Raw genomic sequence first — 5,571 nt, 5'->3', positions numbered from 1 at the left:
CCTGACACTAAGGGATAATTTAGCATGGTCAATCCACCTAACCTGCACATCTTTGGACACTAAGGGTCAATTTAGCACGGCCAATCCACCTAACCTGTACATCTTTGGCTACTAAGGGGCAAATTAGCATGGCAAATCCACCTAACCTACACATCTTTGACACTAAGGGGCAATTTAGCATGGCCAATCCACCTAACCTGCACATGTTTGGACACTAAGGGTCAATTTAGCACGGCCAATCCACCTAACCTACACATCTTTTGACACTAAGGGGCAATTTAGCATGGCAAATCCACCTAACCTGCACATCTTTTGACACTAAGGGGCAATTTAGCATGGCCAATCCACCTAACCTGCACATGTTTGGACACTAAGGGACAATTCAGCATGGCCAATCCACCTAACCTACACATCTTTGGATACTAAGGGGCAATTTAGCATGGCCAATCCACCTAATCTGCACATCTTTGGACACTAAGGGACAATTTAGCATGGCCAATCCCCCTAATCTGCACAGCTTTGGACACTAAGCGGCAATTTAGCATGGCCAATCCACCTAACCCACACATCTTTGGATACTAAGGGGCAATTTAGCATGGCCAATCCACCTATCCCGCACATCTTTGGATACTAAGGGGCAATTTAGCATGGCCAATCCACCTAACCTGCACATGTTTGGACACTAAGGGGCAATTTAGCATGGCCAATCCACCTAACCTACACATGGATGTCGCTGGCTGGCCCAGCACATCCCTAGTTGTCCTTGGAGGGCAGTTGAGAGTCAACCACATTACTCTGGAGTCACACGTAGGCCAGACTGGATAAGGGCTGCAGACTTCCTCCCCTAAAGGACATTAGTGAACCAGATGGGTTTTTCCGACAATGGGACATCGGTAGATTCTTAATGCCAGCTATTTTTTATTGAATTCAAATTCCACAGTCTGCCGTGGCGGGATTCGAACCCAGGTCCCCCAGAACATGAGCTGGATTTTTGGATTAATAGTCTAGCGATAATCCCACCAGGCCATCACCTCCCCTTAAAGAGCATTGACTCATCCAAAGGGGGGGATGGCGGAATGGTACACCAGTTGAAAATGCGGGTGTAAGTTAACCGCCAAGACCTCACACACACTCAAAACACAGGCCGAACCGCGGCATGCCCAGCTAGCGCAAAACCCTATCTTTCCCTTAACGTGAGTTGGGGGGGAGCCACCGTGTACCACATCGATAAACTGCTTCGCTAAAGTATATATAAAAAAAACAAAAACGCCCCTACAATCCTTCTACGTATTATAGTAAAATAAACTTAGCGACAATTCTTTTCTTTTCTCCCCCGCTCCGAACTCTTTTCCTTTCTGTAGTAAATATCGAATACCTAGGAAGAGTAATATTTTACATTTCACTCTGCAAAAAAATTTCGTTTTTTTTGTTTAAGAAAGAGAGATTACTATTGTATAAAACCTTACGAATAGTGAAAAATAATTCGGATCTCGAGTTTCCTCTTTTCCTTTTATGTTAAATTACACGTGTGTCTCTCCGTGACTAGCTCTTTCGAGGAACTGTCCTGGTCCTCACCTTTGTACCCTAAGAAAATAACGTTTCCTGAGATGCCGTGGCCTCATGACTTGGCCCTATGATAAGGAAAAGTTGGCGGCTCCATATTTTTCGTTCCCCCCCTCCCCCCATCTCCGAAAGGCAGTAATTGGCAAAGCACTCTTGCTACAGGAGAGAGGAAAAGCTATTTCTTGCCCTCCCGGTCCCCCACCGTCATCCCGGAAACCGTGACAAAGGATCTTTGCCACCCACCCTCCCGAAACGTCGACCCGTTTTTTTTTTCCCTCCCCCCTCTTTCGAACGCTGGTGGTTATCGCCGGCGCGCCCCCAGGTCTTTGGACTTCCAGCGTTCTCCCTTCGCCAAGTTACAGCCCGGTCGCCAAGAGCGTCCGATATCCCGTTAACCAAATCGATAAGTCAGATACGAAGATCTGTCCCGTTTGTCCCCCTGGAACTTTTAACCGAGGGGAAATGGTGGCCGGGGGTGGGGGGGGGGTGGGAGGTGGAGCTTGGAGGAGTTGCAGGAGACATCCCAAGGTCCAGGAGGTGGTGGGAGGGGGTGTTGGGGGGGGGGGGGGGGGGGTGGCTGGGGAGGGAAGGGGGGATGCGGAGAATGCTTGATCAGTTTGACCGAGAGTTTACAGAATCCCGACAGTGCAGCAGAAGGCCATTCGGCTCCATCGAGTCTGCACCGACCGGAATCCCACCCAAACCCTATCCCCGTGATCCCACATATTTACCCTGCTAGCCCTCCTGACACTAAGGGACAATTTAGCATGGCCAATCCACCCTAACCTACACATCTTTGGACACTAAGGGACAATTTAGCATGGCCAATCCACCCTAACCTACACATCTTTGGACACTAAGGGACAATTTAGCATGGCCAATCCACCCTAACCTACACATCTTTGGACACTAAGGGACAATTTAGCATGGCCAATCCACCTAAGCTACACATCTTTGGACACTAAGGGACAATTTAGCATGGCCAATCCACCTAACCTACACATCTTTGGACACTAAGGGACAATTTAGCATGGCCAATCCGCCTAACCTACACATCTTTGGACACTAAGGGACAATTTAGCATGGCCAATCCGCCTAACCTACACATCTTTGGACACTAAGGGACAATTTAGCATGGCCAATCCACCTAACCTACATATCTTTGGACACTAAGAGGCAATTTAGCATGGCCAATCCACCTAACCTACACATCTTTGGACACTAAGGGACAATTTAGCCTGGCCAATCAACCTAACCTACACATCTTTGGACACTAAGGGGCAATTTAGCATGGCCAATCCACCTAACCTGCACATCTTTGGACTGTGGGAGAAAATCAGAGCACACGGAGGAAACCCACGCAGACATGGTGGTATCCAGGCAGACATGGTCCCGTATCTAAGGAAGGATAGCATGCTACCCAGCATGCTACTGTGCAGAGGGACCTGGGGGTCCTTGTGCACGAGTTGCAAAAACCCAGTCTGCAGGTGCAGCAGGTGGTCAGGAAGACGAATGGGATGTTGGCCCTTATAGCGAGGGAGATAGAATATAAAAGCAGGGAGGTCTTGCTGCAACTGTACAGGGCACTGGTGGGGCCGCAGCTGGAGTACTGTGTGCAGTTTTGGTCGCCGCACTTGCGCAAGGATATATTGGCCTTGGAGGGAGTGCAGAGGAGGTTCACTAGGCTGATACCGGAGATGAGGGGGTTGAACTATGAAGAGAGACTAAATAGACTGGGTCTGTACTCGTTGGAGTTTAGAAGGCTGAGGGGGGATCTTATAGAGACGTATAAGATAATGAAGGGGATGGATAGGGTAGAGGTAGAGAGATTCTTCCCGCTTAGAAAGGACAGCAGGACTAGAGGGCACAGCCTCAAGATAAGGGGGGGTCGGTTTAGAACGGAGTTGAGGAGGAACTTCTTCACTCAAAGGGTGGTGAATCTCTGGAATTCTCTGCCCGTTGAAGTGGTGGAGGCGACCTCGCTGAATATATTTAAGTCACGGGTAGATAGGTTTCTGATAGACAAGGGAATTAAGGGTTATGGGGAGAAAGTGGGAAAGTGGAACTGATCCACTTCAGATCAGCCATGGTCTTATTGAATGGCGGGGCAGGCTCGAAGGGCTAGATGGCCAACTCCTGCTCCTATTTCTTATGTTCTTACCCATCCGAAAAGATATAAGATCGAGCGTGAGAAAGGTTAAGGTAATTGGGCCATTGGAGATCTCCAGGGGCCAGCTGTCTCTAATCTTCAATCAGTGTGGAAATTGAGGGGGATAAGTTGATTGGGTTGGTCACAAGATGGTGGAGCAGGCTCGATGGGCCGAATGGCCCACTTCCACTTCCCACGTCTCACGGAGGTGACTCCAGGTAAGGGTGTCGGTCTGAGGGTGACGAGCTGCGGTGAATGTTGGAACCAACTAATCTTCTAGGGGTGTTGGGAGGAAGAGCCTGGATCCTCGGGGTTGGGTGGGGGGCGGTGGGGGAGGCTTGCTTGTACAGGCGGGGGGTGGGGGGTAGGAAATCCGCCTCTCCTTGAAGCCAAATATCCATCCCTTTGGAACCAAACCACGAGGCGTGGGAGAAGTGGGTTGGGTGGATTCGGGTAATTGCGGGGAGGAGGACAGGTCGATGGGATGAGGATGGGTATGCGGAGAGGGGGATCTGTCTGACTCCAAGTTGGCCGATATCAAGCCAGCTCTGCTCCAAAGGAAGCTCCTGGAACTGGGGGGGTCCAACCACTGGGATTCCAATCCCCCCCAACCCAACACCCGCCTCCTCGCCTCCCCCCCGAGACAGGGTCAAGCCCGCACTGACATTGGATGGTAGTTCTTAAAGGGAATCGGTCTACTTTCCTCGCAATGTCGCCTCCATCAAGGCTGGTCCTCCTCCTCCTCATTAACCTCCTTCTTCCAAAACTCCTCCCTGCTCCCTTCCTTATTTCCCACCCCCCTCACTCACCTCGGCCCCCAACAACCCATCCCAATCAACGGGATCACTTCAGGATTCAGGAGGCTGATGGAGGGTGGGGGGTGAAGGAGGGTGGGGTAACTCTGGCAAGGTCATCCCTCCCTCCCTCCCTCCCTCCGTGTCCTCCCCTCTCACAGCCTTTGGCCTACCCCCCTCAGTTTATTAAAGAGCCCCTACCCGCACCCCCCCCCCAACCCACTACAATGACGGTTCGCTGCCCCACAACCCCCATCATAACCAACCCCCTCCCCAACATCCCCCTCCCATCCCAAGACAACAACAACCCTCGTAACTCCAGGCCGCAGCTTAAGTGTCAAGAATGCATTTCTCCGCCCCCCCCCACCTCCCCCCCCACTTCACCAAAAGACCACCATCGATCGCCAGCCCTGCAAAGCAAGCAGAGAGAGGGAGAGAAGGGGCGAGGGGTTGGCGGGAGGGGGGAGGGAGTTTTTGGGGGGGCGGGGGGGGGGGTGGGGAGGTGGGCGGGGGGGGGGGAGAAGGGGAAGAGAGAAGTAACGATTAGCGAGGCAGACGTATCCACAACCATCCAAAACACACGCACACCAACTTGGGCGACCAGGGAGGGACCGCTTTTGTCTCCCACCTTGAGCGCATCCCAAAGCGCTCGCCATTCCCACCACCACCGCCCCCCCCCCCACCCCCTGCCGAACTCCCGTCTACACTTCCCGCTGCCTCGGCGAAAAGCAGCCGGCGTAATCCCCCCGCCCCCGGACATTCTCCCTTCCACCTTCTTCCGTCGGGGAAAAAGGTACAAAAGTCTGAGGTCCCGTACCGACCGACTCAAGAACAGCTTCTTCCCTGCTGCTGTCAGACTTTTGAATGGACCTACCTCGCATTAAGTTGATCTTTCTCTACACCCCTCGCTGTGACTGTTACACTACATTCTGCACCCTCTCCTTTCCTTCTCTATGAACGGTATGCTTTGTACAGTGTGCAAGAAACAATACTTTTCACTGTGTCCCAATACATGTGACAATAAATCAAATCTAAAGAGTCAGCAAGGAATGGCGGCTCAGTATC

At 51.8% G+C, this 5,571-nt stretch overlaps 1 protein-coding gene across 1 annotated transcript in view; it reads right to left on the bottom strand.

Moving 5' to 3' along the window:
• Positions 1–4,872: 4,872 nt before the first annotated feature.
• Positions 4,873–5,571, bottom strand: part of LOC145339551 (transcription factor XE1.1-like) — a gene marked incomplete at its 5' end in the record, with an annotated part of 10,549 nt that continues 9,850 nt past the window's right edge. The window contains one exon of the mRNA XM_080184029.1: positions 4,873–4,916. The remainder of the gene's footprint in view (positions 4,917–5,571) is intronic.

Source organism: Carcharhinus amblyrhynchos, unplaced genomic scaffold (assembly GCF_965287045.1).
Source record: "Carcharhinus amblyrhynchos unplaced genomic scaffold, sCarAmb.v2.hapA scaffold_534, whole genome shotgun sequence".
Taxonomy (NCBI): Eukaryota; Metazoa; Chordata; class Chondrichthyes; order Carcharhiniformes; family Carcharhinidae; genus Carcharhinus; species Carcharhinus amblyrhynchos.
The sequence above is the reverse complement of the archived record's forward strand: the minus strand, read 5'-3'. Positions and strand labels throughout refer to the sequence as shown.